The sequence below is a fragment of the Falco punctatus genome (genome assembly GCF_963210335.1).
Source record: "Falco punctatus genome assembly, chromosome: Z".
In the NCBI taxonomy this organism is placed as follows: domain Eukaryota; kingdom Metazoa; phylum Chordata; class Aves; order Falconiformes; family Falconidae; genus Falco; species Falco punctatus.
In genome coordinates this window covers 14058359-14080250 of record NC_137586.1, presented here as the reverse complement: position 1 = coordinate 14080250, position 21892 = coordinate 14058359, and the positions used below count along the sequence as shown (strand labels likewise).

The following is a 21892-nucleotide window of genomic DNA, read 5'->3' as shown; positions in this document are numbered from 1 at the left end:
TAGTCTGAAAGATTTTCTGGTGTTCCTCTGTACAGGTAAAACTCTGGATCATGACAGCACAGGACAATAGTGAAGAAGCATTTATATCCGATGAATTAACTATGTCTTTTCATACTCGCGTCGTTTTGGTCCTCAGTTCTTGGACAAAATGCCCTTGATTCCCAGGGGAAGCCTTGCTTGTCCATCAGCTTCAGGATTCAGCGATGCAGTTGGACACAGCTGTAAATACCCTGTGACATACAAACACACCCTTTCAGCTCCGGATGGATATTATTTGCACAAAGGGATAAAATACCTCACACCAATGCACTTCAGTCTTTCCAAGTCTTAGGATTTCCTGAATAATGCTCTGTCTTTAATACAGATTTACAGTGCTTCTCGCAAGCTTAAACAACTATTAAATGCATAATGTTGGATGAATCAAAGTTCGTTTTACAGGTGTATGTGTTTTTGTTTGGAAGTACAGAAGTGAAGATGGCACTGGCGAATACGGTAATTCAGTACTGGAAATACTAGTATCTAATGGGTACATGCTCCTCTTAAGTTTAATGGAGACAGAGCAAACTGGACTCTGAAAAAAATGTATTGCATACCTTTGTTACAAGTTAATAGAAAAGGCCCCATTCCTATAAGTGTTTATGCGTTTACAACTTAATTAAATTATCCATTTGAAATAAAGGGAAATGATTGGTGTAGTAAATTAAGCATGTTCATAAATCTTTGTGCTTAATACAGATACAGTGCAGCTCTGGAACTCAAGGGGAAAAATTATTTATCTTCTCCTGGTAATAAACTAAAGTTTAATGAACTACCTATTTGGAGTTCACATACCTGTATGTATGTGGACATGTACACCTATGAGTCCACAGGAAAACCTGATTTTAAAATTACAAAGTTGTCCCAGAAATGCTACTTCAATCTACTTCAGTTGTTACCAATTCATGTTGATGGTGTCTTTCTGTGATTTTAGTAATTTATTTATATTACTTTTTTTCCTTAACTGGTGAATTAGTATGTAAATAAAATGTAAACCCTGAAATTTTCCTTTTCAAATGCCAAATAAGGTTTAACCAGTACAAACATCATAGTAAAACACAACACTGATTTGACTAGTTTCAGTCAGAATTTTCCAGTAAGAATGTCACTGGACCATTTTACGCTTTTAAAATCCCATTCAACTACAAGAATTTGTAGAAATAGCTGTTTTGCCTGCATGTTACCTGCACCTGAAAATGACTAAGTCATCAGTTCTTTTAGAAGGTGGTGATGTAACACACATGAGCAAATCAGGATATTTTTTTTCTTAAGGGAAATTAAATATTTTTTATTCCATTAAATATTACCATAATCCACTTTTAAAAGGCAAGTTCAGATTCTTCTACTGCATTCAGAGAAGTGGTTCCTTGTGTTCCTTTTGTTTTAAAGGTCCACTCACAGAAATTTATTGCAGAATAGAGGCTCACTATGTTCCTAAAATACACTTTAGTGTGCATAGTGTTCAGCTCATCATACCTGAAAAGGCCAGAAAAAGGGATAAATCAAGCATTTCAGAACATTACCTGAAAACATATCAAGATACTTTAAACCTTACTACTGTTCCAGGCCTTAGTCATGGGGTGGAGGTAGTCCTAATCTGTATGGGAGGAGCTATGCAGTCATACAAGCATGACTGTGGCACACTACCAAGCATATATACTGCGCTGAATAAAACTGGTGGCAGTGCGGAGGAGGGCAAAGCTCTCCGAATTCCCCTGATAAATCCACACCTCTGTAGTCGTGAAAGTGAATTGCAAGTTTCAGGGTAAAGTTTTAGAGCCTAACCCTACTTGCTTTGATGTCCAAAGGAGAAGTGTCTTTTGCTCTGAACGAATGACTGGGCTCCAGTAAATCTAACCTATTTGCATTAGTCAGTATTCTGAGGGGTGTTCTTCAAAGACTGTTTTAATGCAACTTTAAAAGACAGGAATTAAAGGTCTTTGTGCAGACTATACTGTTCTTAACACGTATTTCTCAAGCAATCGTCACAAGGTAGATGGTAAATTGTAGGTACTTCCCTTACTGGTGTTTACAACTGTGCACTGAGATAAGCTTTCTATATTGAAAGGCAGTATTTGTATGTACACTATAAAATTGTGAAGAGACAGACCTCTTTGCCCTCTTCATTCTTATGTTAACTTCCTTGACAGCAACATGTTGTTACTCAGATTCATAAATTATGGACAGCATGTAATATTACACAAAAAAATACACCTGGCACCAATGTTTTCTTAGAGGCTGCTTCTTATAATGTGGGTTTTTTTCTATAGAATGACTGAAAAATGTATTGTGCTTTTTAATTTTTGTCTCTTTAAGGGCTGATATAACATATAGGTACCTGTCATTTTTTCATGGGATGCACAAATACTGTTTTGTTTACCTTTTAGTTATTTATAAGCAGTATATATCTTTGGCACATTTGTTAAATAAATGTGTCTGTAGAATTTTAAAAAGTAACATTATGATTGTACATTTTTATATTTTTTCAATAATTGAACTTCTCTAGAAAATTTTGGGAGCTCATATCTGGATGTAGTATAGTAATGCAGTCATTAGCTATCACCCTAAATGTAAATATATGAATTATTTAGAATCTGGTGCTAAGGCTGGACTACAACAGCAAGCAGGAAGAATGTAATAATGAATGCTTGTATGACAAATAATACAAAGTTATGTTCTTTATATTGACTCTAGTTCACAGGAGCAAATAATAGCAACATGTAATTAATTCACTGGGGAATATTCATTGTGAGAAGTAAGCAGCCTGACTTATCAGATGAGGCCTTTAGTGCTACAAGTGAAATAAAAAGCCAAGGACGCCTGCAGACTCAAGAGTGAAGTATTTGTGTAGTTACTTGCTCTAAGCTTACAGCTTCATGACTGCTGATTTTCTTTTTTTTTTTTCCCTCTGGTAAGCCAGACAGAGGTAATGTTTAGCATAATTTACCAATAGGAATTAACACAAAATGAAGTAATACTTTTTCATTTTTTCTAAGTGACAAAGCTGCACTCTCTCTACCACGTTAAGAATGTGCTTGTGTTTGTATGAAGACAGAGTATGAATTCTATGGCATATTCATCTTTTAAAACGTATACTTGTAAAAACAGTTCTGTATGGGAGAAAAATTACAAAAGACAAAGCTCTAGTACTTCCATTTGAATGTTATAGTCAGTTCTTGATTATGCAAGGCGCTAGGGATTCTGAAAAAAGTTTAAATAGTTTAAAAAGTTACATGTTTAAAAGTTTAAAATGTGATTTAGACTATAAAACATATATAATAATAAAACACATTATATAACGGGAAAAAAGAGGTCAGTGACAGATTGCTGGACAAGCAGACTATCCAGTCTATTGTACTTACTGTAAGAACAAGCCTAATAACAGTTGTTTTTGTAGGGAAGATAAATGATCAAAGTTACACATCGTCATTGAAAGAAACCTAACATCTGGCTAAAGATGCTCTTTAGCTGCTTTCCTGTGTATTCATCATTGCTGAACTTCAGAAAGGAAGCAGGTACCATTCGTGCTGTAACTTCCTTCCCACAAAATATTCTTCTAAATTTTTCTGCCCCCCCCCCCTCCCCCCCTTGTTTTGTTTTGTTTTTAATTTGAGCCTTGTATGACTGTCCACTCAAATGTCTTGTTTGGAATAGGCATTGGGAAAACAACTTACGTTTTTTAGCAGAGACAGAGAATTGCATGTCAGTTAGATAAGAAATCCTGTGGAATTTCATACAAGTGCCTTTGAGGGCCACTATGGACTATTTTTAGAGATAAAGATAAAAACATTCAGGCAATTACTCACACACACACACTTTTTAAGGTATAAAAGTAAATCAATACAGCTTCATGGGCCAGCAAGTGAATGTGGATATTCCTCTTCAGGCAAAAGACATAAGTTAAGAATTGGCCTTAAAGGCTGTTGTATTCACTACAAGCTGAAAGCCATACTTGTATGGATTAAAGAAATCTGAGAACACCATATCATGCTTACAATACCTTGCCACACTGTTTTTAATGAACTTGCCAGTAAAAACATTTAAGACAGATATGCTTATATAAATTATGTATGTTAAAAAAGCTTCTTGGGCTTTGGCTTTTAAAAACTGTTTCTTTGAAAGAAAGTAGAACTTTTCCATTCTTCACATATGGAAGTGTTAACCATCTCAGCCAGAAGTTTCAATGGCTACATACAAACTAACAGGTTAAACATGCCTAGGACTGTTCTCTGGCATTGAAGCTGGTAGCCACATAATGTTTCATGCCTGTATTATTAAACCCTTTTATTCTTCAAAACAGGGGAGTCATATGCCTCTACTGCCCACTGGGAATGGTCCCTGACTCACACTTAACTCTCAAACTGTGCCTAGGAATTGTTTGGGAAAGCACTAGCTGGCCAGCTTTTAGCCCATACCAAGGTCTGTTCAAGCACTCTAATACACAATTTTTCAACAAATTATTTCCAGTGTCTGTGAATGTTTTGTGGTAGCTTCATTTACACTGCATTATATAGACACACCTAAAGCAGTCTCCTTGGAGAGATTAGCCCAGAAGGAAGGTAAGAGAGAACTGTGGTCCCCCACCAGGGAGATAAGTCATGTTCGTATTTCTGATTAATTCTTTATTGAAGCAATTCATTACCTGATTTTTTATTCAGAAACCTATCAAAAGAAAGTTGATTGAACTTTGGCTATAAGTTAGCTATTTGTTCATGAAAAGACATTTTAGAAAGTCTTGTACAGTGCCTAAATGAGTCTTCTAACCTGTAGCAGATGTCTCTTTTTTGTTTTAGATGTCCTGTGGCCCTTATGAAAGGATCTTACAGTGGGAACAGGAACAGAAAGCACATGTTGTGCAATAAAATTAAATAAACACAAGGAACTGCTGCTTTACATACATCAATTTGTAATGAAAATAACTTCTAAAGTGTAATTTATTATTTTAAGATAAAACAGAAAAGGAGTAAGGAATAAAAAAACCATCATTGGGTATTTTCTGAATGCAGTGTATTCCTCTTACAACTTCTTTTTTTTTTTTTTAAATCCATTTTGTAACTGGACACGTGCTGGCAGTTTACTTCTCAGTGTGGCTATAGGGACAAACATCAGTCCATCGACTTTGTCAGCACTTCAGATGATGTGTGGGTGCTCCATTAGTAAGCCAGAGAGCAGTATTAACTTGTCACACATTTAATTTCTCACATACTTGCAAAAACATGCATTCTGAAGCACAAAGCCTTTTTTTATTCTTTTTTAAACTTTTGACGGGGACATTAAGTGGTCCAGAAAATTGAACTGTTGACCTGGAGAAGCTGCCTGGGCTTTTACAATGCAATTACATACCAACAAACGTTTCTGCCTAGGTGGTGAAACTTGGTTGCGGCGCTGGGGGGAGACTCAAAGAAGAATATACCTTTTAGGAATGGTTAGCAAGAATTCTCAAATAGCCGTAACTTAAAAGTTAAGTCAAAACAATCTATTTATGAAAAATGGCCTTTTCTGTACCATGATGCATTTACATTCTAGTTTTTCATGTTTAAATTTCTGTATTTGTCCTCCCACTGTTTTAAAACACCTACATGACTTCCCTCAGGTTCCCTAAACATAATTCATCTTTGAAGAGAAGAACAACGCAGACAATGTTGGCCCAAGAGGTACATTATTTGGAGAAATAACAGAATAAGCATGAGCAGTTTTCTCAAAGTTTTTAGGTAAGTGGAAATTATTTACAAATCTTGACTACGATGAAAAAACACTAGTGTGCACAGCATTGTTAATTTATAGTTTTGAATGAGTATTGGACATTTTGTAGGCTTGCCACTTTCTCTACTGTATTCCCAGTAGATTGCATTCCAATGCAAGTACTCATATGAAGTATGATAGAGTGGCTTTCCTGAAGAGGCTGCAATCTGTATACCTGTGCTCTCTCTAGTATGTATTCCATGCAAGGTTTGATTCATTAAGGTGGTCTGCTATCCACAAGACTGCTGTTAGATAAAACATACTACAGCTAGTTGTCATAACCAGTGCTCTTTAAAATCCTTCTAAGTATTTATTCTGGAAAAAGAACAGCCTCCATGAAAACATGAGTACATGTTACCCACCTAAAACAAAGACACATGTGGGTGGCACATGTTTTGATGGATATTTGAGGATAGGCATGTGTGAGAGAAGATGTAAAATGCCATAGAAACAGAGGCAGAGAAGACACAGAAACCCATAGACAGGCCTGAGCAATCACTGGGAATGTAGGTCGAAGAGAAACACAGCAAGAGAGATGCACGATGACTATCAACCAAAAAAGGAGTTGAGGCGCTGAGTGAAATTCTCCCATGGTTTCAGAGGAAAAGAACATATGCATTATCTTTATAAATAAAGTGCATCAAAACATCCGATGCCATCATACATTTTTTCTGACAGAGACAATGCACTAGCAATTCAAGTCAAAGCAGGTAAGAATACATTTCCAATTTTAAAAAGTTGCCTTCTAAATATATCCATAAATTACAATAACCTGGCGGTATTAAAAATGTTAATCTTCCTGTCAAGAAAATATATATGCATATGTCATAAAATATTTTTTATACTTTCAGTCACTGGATTTTTTCCTGAACACTCAGTACTTTCATGTTTTCCATAGTTCCATTGCTGTTTCCCCTGATTTCCAGACATAAGTAAGTATTGTGTTTACACCAGTCTACACTAGTGACCACTCTCTTCTGGTCTGAGTGCTTGTTTCTGCTGCATTTCCTTGGACAATGTTTATCTTTTCCCTGCCATTAGACTGTTTTTCCTAATATTTTGGATTCTTTCCTTCTTTCTTGCTCCCAGAGACAGAGGCAGCATATACATTCCTTTACTTTCCTTCTTTACCTATTTTGGCTCTTCTTCATTGGTGGAAATAATCCAAAATATTAATGTCTACCTGATTCTCTTATAGAATCCACTGGCTTAAAAAAGGATCTCTCTATAAACAATGATCTTTTTTCTTTTCCTGGTAATTGTGCTTAGAGACTACTCATACAATCATTGGCATTTTGAGTCTTTGAGTAGATAGTAAACATAAAACCTGCTTCTGTGGGTATGCCATTTTAATACTATATAAAAGGTATTTGCGTTTGAATAATGTTTGGATAAAAAAGTTCAGTAAGGGATAATCTGTTGGTAAAGAGATTAATTGTAAACCCCATGCTATAAAATTTAAAGTATAGTATAGCATAAAAAGTACTTACACAAAATACTGTTTCACAAAAATTATTATATATGTGCAGAACTGAAAATATCTTTCCATTTTCAATTTTTTCACATGCGATTTCAGAAACTTCATTTAGAAACTAGAGTTCAAATTGGTTTTTTATTTAAAATGTAAGTGTTGTGCTGTGTTTATGAATCTCTGTGAATAATTTAGCATACTGCTTATACTATAAAAACCTGGATGTTGTCTCATAATCTTCAGAAGCACTGAAGTTGACTGTCCAGCTCAGGGGCATGCTAAGTAGAGATGTACAGGCTATGTACTACTCTTGATGTTACCCTCTTCTGAGCTTTCCTTAAGAACACAGGCTAATGAAAAATTGGTCATCTAAGTAGGTACTAACAGAACTTTGAGGGGTTCTGGTTTAGTTTGTTTTCTGTTTTGTTTTGTTTTGCCTTTTTAAACGGGATTCATAAAAGTAAATGTAGCTTTTTCTCGTCCATTTGAATTTTGAATGGGAAGCATCAGATTTTATGGTTAGTCACAATATTCTTACGATCCCCTTATTTTCTAAATCTTCTCATTAATATCAGCTAGAACTTGAAAGGTGAGAAAAAATGCTTACTATTCCTATATTGTTGATGATTAACTCAAAAATGTAACATGGCCTGTGGGGAAAGGAGTGTCACATACATATTTTATAGCCTGTCTGTGAGGCTTTGTTTCATGATTACTAACATTGTGTTACACAGCATTTTGATGACCTTCACAGTGTTACGAAGTTAGTACAAAACTGCATCGCTATTGCACGCTCAAGATCAAACTGATTATCCTTAGCAGTTACTTAAATCTTGTATTTCTCACTCCTTTAATCATCTTCCCTTCCAACAACAGGAACAAATGTGTGTATTTAAATGAAGATTTTTTCTTACCAGGTGCTACCAGCTTTGCCCTCATCTAAAAGCACTTCAGAGATGTGCATATGAGATTTCTTTATGGCTGGTGTTCTTCACATACAGTAATTTGTCCAGTTCTCCCAAATTTCATTCAAAATATTATATGCTGATGCCAAAATGCCTGAAATAGAAAATTTCACATGTAATTCCAGGGAAGTTACAGAGCTGTAATAATCTGGATATAGTAATACAACTACATGTTTAGGTAGCTGTAGAATAATAGCTAATTATTGCCTTTAGGAATATGTTTTCTTTTAAACTGCAGAAATTTAAAGGACAAGTTCTTAGAACTGCGTATGTGCCAAGCAAAAAGTTACATTACTATTAATCTAACAGGTTTCCTCCAGCATACATGCTTCCCTTTGATTACAAAAACATCCCGCAACTTTTTCTTAATTAAATGCTATTTTTGGTTATAGGTTAATGTAGAGCTCAAGAAAGGTTCTGGATTGCGAGCTTAGTGCACTGAAGTCCTTACGTAGCCACAAAAACCAAACATCTCCAGAACACAGATTAAAGCAAACTTCCTGGTACAGTTTCACTAATGCACCCCAGAAGGACCCTTAAAATAATATAGTTCAATCTCTTCTTTCTCTTGAGTATGTTGGTTCTCCATATATATACACCATGTTATTATCACAGTATTACTGCCTATACTGATCAGCTGGTACTTAGGAGTAATTGGGCAGACAATAAATGTTTTTAATAATCATATACAAGAAGATACCAGGTTAAAAAAACTAATTAGGCTTCCCAAAGATTATACCCCTTCCTCTTCACCACATTTTATGCTCCCAGTTTGTTCATTCTGTGTGGTTTTGGTTTGCTTTTAAGTTTCAGAGTTTCTCAGGGGAAGCAGGCTTGGCATTTTATAGTTGCCTGGGAAGCACTGCACATGCTTATGATTCTACAGAAATATTTTTAGTATGATGGAATGATCCCTTATGTTTACCACCAATAGCTGCTCTTACACCAGCTACGTCAGGAACATTTTGAGTGCCCTCAGTTTCCTTCTGTCTAGCTACAGATCAAAGAATCCAGTTCCTCGCTTTCCTGAGAAATTCTTCCTGTGGGCACCTACATCAAAGATGCACATCATCATCTGTTTACAACGGGACGCATGTTTCTGTAGACGCTGACGTTTCACATCGATCCTACAGAACACCATCACTGTATCCAAGACACTGCAGGGCAGGGGTGTGCTCGGCGGTCTGAGGAAGCCCTCTGTGTCCCAGCATGTCCCCGAGAGCTGCCTGCGGTGGCTCCCTGCCACGCAGCCCCCGCTCCTCAAATTCCTATGGAATCTGGTCGTTACTTGGCGTTTGTGCTCAGGACTCCCGTTAGCCAAGCCTGTTTGCTACACTTCTTCCAGCGAACAGCTTTTGGCTCTGTACGTCAGATTATAATATTTACACTGAAGAAAGCCACTGGACTCCTCACCGAGCGGCACCCGGGGCTGCCCCCGCGGCGCTTCCCGCGCCATTGTCACCCCGACCCCCTCCTCCCACCACCGCTCCTGTGGCCGCCCTCTCTGCTCTCCTCCCAGTCCCGTTCGGGTAGACGAGGCCTGGTATGAGCAGCCACCGCAACAGTGAGGAGGAAAGCTCTGGTGATGGTGGACGGAGAAATCGACGTGGATCTAGAAGCCCCTAATGCTCCCCGCCAGCCCCAGACGCCCCACCGGGGAGCCGCCTCGCCTCCTCCCTCAAATTGGTCTGAGTGGAACTTGCCCGCTCAGGAGAAAGGGGAAAGGTTCCCTTAGGGTTTTATCTCAGGTTCACCTCTCTTAAAACTTCACAGATCTCCTCTTACTTTATAGTGACTGATTATAGCTCTACTTTTGAAATTTTTTATTAATTTTAAAGGGAATAATCAACAATGTGTAAGTAGATTTCCCCCTCACCGGGTAATGGATCAGTCCGCTGAGTTTCTCGGCGTCGACGCTCAATTTTTAACTCCTTTTATGCCAAATGCCGGCCCCTCCTTCATTAACGTTATTTCTTTAAGAGACTTGGATCCTGTCTCAAGCTTTGCCACGCTTAAACACGACAAACAGGTAGAGCAAGAGCTGTCTCATATAGACAGTGTGAAATGGGGGGAAAGACTACCGACTCTCAAGGTGGACTTAAATGCCATCACGTAAAATCATCCAGCGCGTTTTCTTAGTTAAGGTGGTGTGGAAATAAGTGACAATACTGAAATACTGGTAAACTGCGTTTTTCTTTCAAGTGTTCCAGCGGAGAGCTTTGCAGACCCTGCGCGGCGCCTGGCTGCTGCCCAGGGCTGGGCCTGCCCCGCCCGCCCCGCCCTGGGGCGCCCTGCCCTGGGGCGGCGGGGGGCGGCTGCGCCCCTCAGGTGGGCTGTCACCTTTCAGAAACAACGTTTTTTTCGTCTCAAGCAATAACTGGAGACATGGGGGAGTCCTGAGCTGAGACCCGGGGTCCTAACTTCAATGCGTATCTCAGTTTAAGCACTTAAGTGTCTATGGTAAGATGGTATGGATTTTGATATACAGTCTTTCCTAATTGCAGTTGCTGGGGCATTAAAGAAATTGCAGTAAATGTACCTACATTTTAAAATAATGTTATGTGAGGGGTTATTTAGATCAAATTTCTTCAACTATTCTTCCATTTCTCTATTCCTGCTTCTCCTCGACTTCAAGTGGCAATTCAATCCCTCAGAAAGCTTCAGTTATCCTACATAAAAGTGTGTAAAAAGCCTATCAGCTTAGTTCTTAGTCTCTTCAGTCTCCTGGCTGTATTAAACACTAGAAACCCCATTTCCCTTCCTCAGGTGGTCTCCTAGGTTTGCAGCATTGGATGTCTTCGGAGTTTTCCCTGACATAAATGGTTGCAATTAAATGGTTTTTCTTTCACTATTTTCCATCGTTGACATCTTTCCCAGATCAGGCAATGTTCCCTGTTGGAACACTCTTTTTCTTTCCACTCTCTTTTATTCTCTAATTCCCACAGGATAATGTACTGAACTGTATAGTAAGAGCCATTTACATTTTTTAGGAAGAAAGGGAGGCATATAGCTTAAAGTAAACACAGAAGAAAACTTACTTTTACTCCAAGTTAATCAAGGTTATTAGACGTGTTGGTAGGAGGGAACACCTGGGAAGAGTTCTGGTAGAAGTACTTCTGTAAGTTGTGCTAGTGCTGGAGCTTTTTCCAGAAACAACCTAAGTTATATGAATGGGTATATGAACTGGAGATCCTAGATGGCTTAAAGCCAAGAAGGGTGAGTTACTTGTGCTGGTGCCTGACAATTAATGTTGTTATCATATTTCCTATAGGAAACTAGGCATTATAATAGTTAAAATTATTACAGCTGTATAGCTTCTTGTCTGAAAAGTGTTTTGCACATTTCATTTATATTTCAACATTAGGTCCAGTTTTCTAATCTAGAAAGCACACACGGTGTACAACTGCAACCACAACCCTTAAAAGTAAAAAGAGAAGGAAACCATTTTGCAAAATAACAATAACTTGCAAGATTTTGTTTAAAAGAATGCATATAAGAAATATCTGCTTTTGCTTAGAGATCTTGGGCAAGTTTTTTAAAAAGGTGTAAACTAGGGTACTGTATTCACTTGGTGAATTTTATTGTTTGCTTCTCTTCAGTCAAATGTAGAGCTTTCCTTTTCATATGAGGAAGTGTTGGGAGGACTGGGAACTTCTGAAGTGGTGGTTGATGCTGTTGACCTCCTGATCCCCTCTCCAGTTAAGACTCCAGAAAGGACCTCTTTGCTGTCACACTACAGCCTTGCAAGACAGCTATGATTCTTTGGGGTTTGTTTGTTTGGGTTTTTGTTTGTTTGGGTTTTTTAAATTAAAATGCACAGCTTGTTCTTCTTCCTTGAGAAATAAACAAGGAGATAATATGAAACTTTTGTTTCTACACTTGATTCAGTTTTTCAGAACAGCAATAAACCTTTCATTGTAGGAGGCACCTTGGCTGCCTTTAGTTGATATTTAAGGTTGTCCATACCCATGCTTTTTTGCAGTGCTTTAAACTGAAAGCCCCTCATGGCTTCTGTCAACTTCTGTTTAGTTCTCATGTCAAGAAATTCACTATTAGGATCATATTTACAAGAAATATATCTAGGTATGGAAAGACACAGGTCAGAAAAAAACCCTCTGAAGTCTATATTGACATGTGAAAAGCGAAATGACACCTTTTAATAGTCGAAATCTAGTTTGAAAACACACACACTAAAATACCCCAGCCCCAGTAAAATTTTCTGAGTAATTACCATATCCATCTAATGTCCCTGAAAATACCAATATAGCTTTTAAATTTTAGCCTTATTGGATATAAAATTTGTCCTGGAACCCAATTTTTCCTTTACCACTTCACTAAAGTTTCTGCTTTAAAGTTGCAAAAAGAAGTGTTAGAAGTGTCCCTCTGTTATTTGAATTTTTAGCTAAAAGACATTTTTTCCCATTAGTGTCTTCTTGTCCTTGTTTCAGGGGTTGAGTAAATTACATCCAGCTTTATTTCCCTAGAATAATCACCAGAGTTTTGTGGCTCATTAATTTACAAGAAACCCATTATTTGTAGTGAATATGTACTCCAAATAACACTTAGGAACAGTTTGTAATTTTTAACCTCCATGCATGAAGTTCATGGCATTCAAACATACGCTGGCTGTTTCGGTCTGAAATGGTGAAAGGTTAAAAAAGGTGATGTACCCAGAGCTGTTGGGCTGTTTTTTTGAACACCTCTGATGTCACATTCAGTCTCCTGTGAGTTAATTGATCTCAGGACATAACGATTCAGATAAAGCAGATATTGAGAACTCCATCAGTTAGCGCATTCAGTCAAGAACCTGCTTTCCTACTCACGAAGTTCAGGTATGTGATGTGCATGCTTGTGGAAAGCGACGGGAACTGAGCGTATCGCCATGTGCTGTTCACAGCTGCAGAGTTACAACTGAGAGTAACGCCGTGGCTGCCGGTGCGTGGCTCTCCGGCACCTCCTGCTTCTTCCCCAGTAAGTGGTGATGGCGGAACAGCTCCGGCTTCCCGGTGTGACGGACAGCGCGTTCATCTCCGTGGGCTAACAAAAAGCAATGCGTCTCACTCGTGGATAGGTATAAGCAGACATTTAAAAGCACTTTCAAATAAACTTCTTTCCTGTTTTGTAGAAAGCGTAGTCTGTGATAAGGTTATAAAGAAGCATGCACTTTATCAAGAGGGAGGAGGTATTTGAGTCTGAGTAATTAATGTGTAAATACATGTGGTGGTAACAAAACTTTTAGGACACTATGGAGAAAGATATATTTTAGAAATTTGACATTCCAATGGCATCAGTTATAATCTTTTGCCAAACTCAAAAAGAATGGCTTCTTTCAGTGCACAGCAATCTATCAATCCGTATGGGTGCACAGCAATCTATCAATCCATATGGGTGCACAGCAATCTATCAATCCATATGGCATGAATGATTCTGTGGAAGGCATTAATTATATCAGAGAGAGCAGCGTGTGGAACTGCTTTTTGTACAGGGACTTAGGTATGTAAAAACAGCAGCAGAATTTGAAGTTGAAGCTTTGAATATATTTAGAAAGTCAGGTACTTGTATCAAAAATACATGATACAAACTTTAGGCAACTCCTTGGTACAGAGCTGTGGGAAAGTAATGGTACACATGGAAAATAATTGGTAACGATTCAAAATCACACTTCTTTTTCACATGTGGAACTTCAGTTTCTTTAAAATAAACAGGCAAAAATCCTTTTCACTTGAGTGGTTTTATAAGTGTGGGCTGCTTACAAAAGATTTACTCCACAGCTGTTAATCCCTAGTAGTTTTCCTACTTCATCCTCTGATCCTCTACATGTTATCTAAGTGCTTATTTTCAAGACCTGGTACTTCTAAAAGGGTATGGGTTTTCCGAGTTGCAGGTTACATCCATGGAAATATAACGTAAACTATACAGGAGCATTAAATAAAAAATCATTTTGGAAAACTTGGGATTTGGGCCAGAAAGACAACCTGACATCTAAGTAAATCAAACAAGTGAAGGAGAAATCCAAATACAGGCTGAAATTGAAAACATATTGTAGAGGGCATTGTTGCCATTGTTGTCTCTGAGATAAGGATATCATTCATAATGTTTTCAAACAAAAAATTAATCTGAGAAATTTTATGAGCTGCCAGCAAGGACATTTGAGATGCTATGCTGCTATAGTTGAGTGTCTCTAAAACAGGGAGTCAGGTTTTATTCCTACTTTGTCTTGCTCTGATTGAAAAAGAAATCTGAATCCTGTCAACCAAATGATGGAGACATTGATTTCCCTTCCTATCCCATAAGGCCTCCTGAATGACTAATATTTATGCTGCTTCATGTGTGTTTATGTAATACTTACATTCATAGTACTGTTTGTGACAAGTATATAATAAATTTCTGAACTAGTTTAAGCTTGAACTAAATATTTTAATAATTAAACAATAGGCAATTTTGAGTTCAACATACTGCACAACTTTAAAAAATCACCAGTGGAGAGAAAACTAGAATTAGATATATGCCACAAAGTTAGGGTTGTTGTGCTATTATAATCAGAATTAGGTTATCTGAAAGGCTTGTTTAGATAGAAGAACAGACTTTGTAATATCTTAGTTTTCATTATCTTGCCTACAGAAAAGTTAAGAACATCTGAAAAGATTTCACAGAAAATTTTACACTTTGATCATACTGCTACCTGAAAATCAATGGGTTTATCATTCCAGAATTAAGTGTACACACAAAATTACTGCTATTTTAATGAATATTTTCTATAGATAACACTTTATCTATAACTCTAAAACAGATTTTAAAGGTTTATTCATCGTTAGTAAGAAGTTTTTACAGAGAGGCTAAATAAATTGCTGAGACTGTTTAAACAAATCAAACAATAGCTTTACTCTCTACACTGAAAAATTTAAATGGGAATTTGTAGTTTTCCTTGCCAGCATCCAGTTTACTTTTCTGAAATACAGTTGTTGAAAACATCCTGGTACAAGCTGGTGCTATTAGAAATAGGCAGGAAGTGAGACATTTTAGGAAAGAAGTTTTTCCAGTATGGATTGTTTTGTTATCATTATGGTTATTAACATGCGATACCCACACATCCTGTCTGAACCTTACCAGTTCAGACCTTACCTTTGACTTTCTTGAGAGGTACCCTGATTTTATCTTTCATCCCGTCCTACTGTTTTCTTCACAGCAATGGTAATTATTATGTCATCTTTACAGGCAGTGAAATGTTTCTAGAGAAAACTGCTTAGAGTTTCCTTTACTAGTATTACCCTGAGTAGGACCAGAGGACATGGTGATAACATCTCCATCCTGCCTGTGCTCTAGCCACTACTGCTAGAAGTACCAACAGGATTGCATTAGTGGATGGCAAAATGAACAAACAAACAAAAATCCGATACAGACATTTCTTTAAGGCTATGGCAAGTATTTGCTGGAATATCTATATATAATTTAATTTCCCTTCTTACCCTGACTGGTACCAGTGGTCAAACATCAGCTACTGCAGAATGATTCTGTCCATTTCTGCCTCTGGAAACATGTATATTTTAACACTTTTTTTCTGTGCCCTGCTAAGTTCCCACAGTCATTTCTGCTTCTAATCCAAAATTGCTGTCTCCATTTTTACAACCTACTGTAGCCTTGCATTTGAGAAAGTATTTCAAGAGACAGCTAGATAGTCTCCATTAAAAACAGGTAAAATTTACATTCCACAGTCTCATCACTGAAGTAAATTATTTTTGGAACCAGTTTTAGACGTCAGATTTCCAAATTTGAGAGACAGATTTAATGTAACAGAAAAAGTGGAAAAATAAAATGTACAGCAAGTAGGTTAACAAAATGGTGAAGCAACAGCATTAAAAAGTAGTCAGTGTTGAGCAAAGATGTGATTTTTCCATCCTTTAATTACATGTATCACCTGTTGCCTAATGTGGGCTTGTGCCAGGGTAAATAGTATATGTGCAAGTATCTTTAGTATAATGTACAAAATGGTATAGGAGTGTAGAGGAATGAAGGCAGTGGGTTGATTAGCATCGATAACATGCAGCTGTGGCCTTGCCTCAGAGGCAGTGAGTTGATTGACATGGATGATATGCAGGTGTAGCTCGTTCCTGCTAAGTGGTTAAATAGCCCTGAGGACTGTGGGAGAAGGGGTTGGAAGGAGGGGGAGTAGTGTGGTCTCATCTCTGGAGGAAAGAGATACAGCACAGACAGTAGAATCTGACCAACAGTGAAGCCCTGTTGTAGCTTGATAGTTTATTTGTGCTGCAACATAGGAGCAGCTTGTGTATTAAAAGTGAATGAGAGTTTGATCCAGGAAGTTCACGTGTAACAGGAAAATTAAGAGCTGAGGTATACCCAGAGTGGTTCAAAAGATATGTGGAATGTAATTTGTCACTAAATAGCCAAGTTCACACTACCCTCTCTACCAGTAATTATCCATGTGTCCATTACTTGTATGCTTTAGTATTGTTTTTAGCAATTTTCCTGTAGTGAACATCAGACCAGGGGTACTGGATAAATTGTTTATAACAATAATTTTATTTTATGATTATTTTATTGTATGGGAATTACAGGAGTTTTACAAGGTGAAACAAGGCAAAATATTTAGAATTTTATCTTGAAATAAAGCAAGTAGCATCATTTCAATTAAGGTGATGAAAATAATTTTTACACAAAATTTTACTAAAATGAGCTGAGAACCAATCTTTTGATCAATGGCATTTAGTGGTAAACTTACTAATCCACATGGTATTTAAAACTGAGGTTATTAATCATAACATGTATGAATACTGCCACTCAGGGCTGAAAACTAGTTTATGCTCTTCTGCAATGTGATGTAAGACCTGAATTTTAAGACTGGCAGATGTGAATTGTATTTCTGATTGTATTCTTAAAAATTCCATAAACAACTATGAATTAATTATTCTTATACTTTGTCTATTCTGTTTTACATCTAGCTGACTATTTGCATGAATGAAAAACCTCCCTGTCATCTTTGTTGCTTAAGTAGTCAGTCCATGTCATTGTGCATGTAGTAATCTTTTTAATCAGTCCCTAGAATCTGATAATCTATTGATTATGCAATGTCTTCAGTGATAAATGCACACATATTCTTTATTTCCATTTTGAACGGAATCACTTATTTACTAGTACTTTTGGGTAGCCTTGACATACTACGTTTTTCCATTAAAAAAGAAATGGGTTACATTGCAGATGGAGGTGTCTGTAACATAACTGTGTTGTAGTTTTTCTGTGGTATTGCTGAACTGGTCACTGGAGAAAAGACATCCCTTGTTTCCAACACAGTCACTGTTGTAAAGTATTACTGTAAAGCTTGGAATTTTCTTCCCAACAGCATTTTGGCTTGGGCAATTTCCAGTCTCTGGGAGCTACATAATACTGGATTTCTACTTAGAAACATTCAGCTATGAATGAGCCATATTCATGCTACAGTGATTTACTTGTGTCTGATTTACAACCCTTTATTTTAAACCCTTCAAGTTTTCTAACATGAGCTTCCCCTATGTCCTTTCAATGCTTCTTGCTGATGTTGACACTATCAACTTCTTTTCTTTAACTCCTGGGATCTGACTCATTCATCCATTTAATCTCAGCTGATTTCCAGTTTTCTAGGCTGAAGTGTGGAATCTATTTTCTAATCCTCATTCCTGATTGTTAAAAAAAATATGCTGAGTTTGTATGAAAGAGAATGTACATGTTGTTGTTTGTAATAGTTATTAGTGCAGAATACCAGCAATTTTTACTGACAAATAAGGGAGTCAGAAAACAATGCCCTCACCCAAAATAGTTTACAGTTTAGATAAACAACCACAAGAAGAGGACTGAATGAGAAAGAATGGGAAAGTAAAACAGCTGAGCAGTTCAGTTCATTCCTTATCTTGTTATGCTGTTTGTTTTTTGAAATTTTTTTCCCATTTTTAAGAAAAGATGTGGGAAACTACAGGCTGGTCAGTCTTACCTCTGTGCCCAGCCATATCATGGAGCAGATCCCCTTGGAACTATGCTAAGGCACATGGAGAATAAGGAGGTGATTGGTGACAGCCGACATGGCTTCACTAGGAGCAAATTGCGCCTGACAAATCTGTTGGCCTTCTACGGCAGGGTAACAGTATTGGTAGGTGAGGGAAGAGTGACTGATGTCATCTACCTGGACTTGTGCAAAGCTTTTGATACTGTCCTGCATGATGTCCTTGTCTCTAAACTGAAGAGACATGGATTTGACGGGTGGACCACTCGGTGGGTAAAGAATTGGCTGGTTGCATTCAAAAGAGTTGTGGTCAACTGCTTAATGTCCAAGTGGAGGCTGGTGACAAGTGGCATTCTTCAGGAGTACTGGGACCACTGCTGGTCAACATCTTTGTTGGCAACATGAACAATGGGACTGAGTCCACTCTCAGCAAGTTTGCCAATGATACCAAGCTGTGTGGTGTGGTTGACGAGCCTGAGGGACAGGATGCCATCCAGAGCAACCTGGACAGACTTCAGAGATGGGCCCATGCAAACTTCATGAAGTTCAACAAGGCCAAGTGCAAGGTCCTGCACCTGGGTCAGGGCAGTCCCAAGCACAGGTACAGGCTGGTCAGGGAATGGATTGAGAGCAGCCCTGAGGACAAAGACTTGGCTATGTTGGTGGATGAAAAGCTCGACATGGCCTGCCAAAGTGTGCTTACAGCCAAGAAAGCAAACCATATCCTGGGCTGCACCAAAAGCAGTGTGGCCGGTAGGTTGAGGGAGGTGATTTTCACCTTCTACTCCTCTCTTGTGAGACCCCACCTGGAGTACGGTGTTCAGCTCTGGAGCCTTCAAGTTACAAAGGACATGGACCTGTTAGAGAGGGTCCAGAGGAAGGCCATGAAGATGATCACAGGGCTGGAACACCTGTCCTGTGAAGGCTGGCTGAGTTGGGGTTGTTCAGACTAGAGAAGAGAAGCCTCTAGGAAGACTTTCTAGCAGCCTTCCAGTACCTAAAGGGGGCCTACAGGAAAGCAGCAGAGGGACTTTTTATGAGGGTATGTAGCAACAGGACAAAGGGGAATGTTTTTTAAACTGAAGGAGGGTAGATTAGATATTAGGAAGAAATGCTTTACTGTGAGGGTGGTGAGGCACTGGAACAGGTTGCCCAGAGCAGCTGTGGATGCCCCATCCCTGGCAGTGTCCAAGGCCAGGCTGGATGGGGCTTTGAGCAACCTGGTCTGGTGGAAGGTGTCCCTGCCCATGGCAGGGGGGTCGGAACTAGGATCTTTAAGGCCCCTTCCAACCCAAATCATTCTATGACTCCATGATTGTTCCCTACTTTTTTTCTTTCTTCCTTTTTTTTTTTTTTTTCCCTTAGAAATGCAAAAAAATGCAGAGTATTTTGTTTTCTCTTGGTAGTTTGGGAACTTTTCATTGTGATGGGATCTGACATCCGTAGGCCTTTAAGCCCAAATAAGGATATCAAAGAGGAAAAAAATCCTGGGTTTTTTTTTCTATTAGAGGATTTAAATTATTTGTGTAGCAAAGAAAAGCAAATGTATTTAGCAAGTTATTATTTTGACTTTGGAGAACTAATCTATAGATGTTAGTACCCCAGACAAATCTTATTTCTACAGACTACTATAGTATTCAACCTTGGGAGTGAAGCAACGGTTGCTTTAGTATTCACTGTGCGATTTCCATTTTTTCAAAGATATGTACTATTTCAAATAAACTTTTGTAGGATTCATGTGCAATGCTAAGTTATGTCAGTTTCTGCTAATATAATTTAGAGCAGATGCATTCTGATCATAGAAAGTGTCACAGGAAAGGGTAAAAGCAGTTTAGTTGTCTTAAGGCATCATTTAGAGTCTGTGCTATGCCCCAAATAGGGAAGACTGCAGATAGTAGGTCCATGGCCAGGATATATCTAAAAGTATTTCTATTTAGGGTGGTTTCCATACCAAGACTCTTACATAATCACATAAAAATGATGAAGAAAGCTTCCCGCCAGGAAGATACTATGCAAAAAGTATCAAAATAAAGAGCTGGAAATCTTATTACCTTATCAAGATTATGATCTGTTTGGCCTAACAGTAACTTCATAGGATAAGTCTCATGATTGAAATATGAATATAGAATGTTAAACCTTATTAGGAAAGGCAAGCAGAAGAAGAGGAATAAGGAAAGTATTACTGTGTATATTGAGGCTTGCTCTGAGAGGCAGAATCTGTCAGGAGATAAACCTGTTTAAAGTCCATATTGGTGATAAAAGACAAAAACAACAAAGGTGCTTTCATGGTTAGTCAAATATAAAATGTCAATCCAAGATGATGGGGTAGATGAAATAATTTTGAACTAGGATGAACTTTGGCAGAAGTACAGCATGTGGCAAGATGCAAAATGTGAACAAGTTCTTGGAATGTATTGGCCAAATTTTTTATTTCAACAGTAAGAAGGAAAACAAGGTTAAGTGTATCTGACATTCAGATCATCAGTATAGAGTTGTTTGAGAATTTGAAGGTGAAAACAACACTGATGATTGTAATAATGAAATTAAAGAATTTATGATTCCTAGGAAGAGAATGAAGACACCATTAGTAAACAAAACCCATAGGAAAGAATTCTAATGGAAAAAAGAGCTCAGGATGCCAACAGATACTTAGAAAAATCATATTAAGTGCTTAAATGAGAAATATTTCAAGTGAAGGGGGTGGGAATAATAAAATGCAAAATGTAGGGTGGAGAATGACAAATTTGTAAAGAAGGATCAGAGAATGTTAGTAGCTATTCTGAATATCTATTAGCACTGTTGTGCTACTGTCCAATAATCAAGAACAATATTTAGATGCTTAAATATTAATATCCTCAGTAAGATATATGAAGTAATAGGTCCACTGTATTTGAAACTGATAAAGACTAAACTGTATTATTTTGTTCAGTTTTGATCACTGTAGATCAAGAAAGTTGTGGACAACTGGAGAAAAGTTACAAAGAATTAATGAGAAAAACCTGCTGGAAAACATGACCCATCTAACAACTTGAATGAATTCAGGTTGTTCAAGAAGTTTTCAGAACTGTGTTCAAATATGCAAAGTGTATCTGAAAACATCAAGGAGAACACCGGTGTTTGCTCTGGATGGGACAACAAATAACAGCTCAGTTTGCAGGAAGGAAGATTTACATTAAGCATTAAAGAAAAAATAAAGCCAATATTTTCACACTCAAATACTGAAGTAGATGTCCTGGACAGACTGTAGAATTTTTGTCACTCAAGGTTTAAGGATAGGTGCTGTGAGTAGTTTAGATGTTGTTGCTGGGCAAGAGAATGGACTAGATGAGTTTTATGTAAATTCTTTATGATTCTTAGATTTTGTATCTACTTTGCAGAATGAAGTCATCTGTGAGAAGAAGGTAAAGAGTAGTGGCAAGGTAACTTAACAGTTTTTATCTGAGTGATTGTCCTCTGTTAATGTAGGTAGAGATTTGGGTTGTGATTTTAAAAGCAGAAGACCGGCAGTTTTAGATGTCAGCTGGAATCTAAGTTTGCAACAAAGAATACAGAAAAATTTAATCTCTCTAATGAGACATTGATGTTGAATAAGGTTTTTTTTCTAATTATTCATTGTATTCCAGAGCTACTGGTATTTGTACCTACATGAATGTATTTGCTGCAGATCCATGGTGATATAAGAAATGTTAA

At 37.7% G+C, this 21892-nt stretch overlaps 1 long non-coding RNA gene across 3 annotated transcripts; it reads left to right on the top strand.

Annotated features, from left to right (window-relative positions):
* Positions 1–365: 365 nt before the first annotated feature.
* Positions 366–20196, top strand: LOC308056563. Of its 3 annotated transcripts, XR_013924871.1 has the most exons (4): positions 366–492; positions 3434–3551; positions 5630–10674; positions 11814–20196. It is a non-coding gene; the product is annotated as an uncharacterized lncRNA (long non-coding RNA). The 3 variants fall into 3 exon arrangements; XR_013924872.1 differs by lacking the exon at positions 11814–20196 and having other exon boundaries at positions 5630–11748; XR_013924873.1 differs by lacking the exons at positions 3434–3551; positions 11814–20196 and having other exon boundaries at positions 395–492; positions 5630–11748.
* Positions 20197–21892: the final 1696 nt, after the last annotated feature.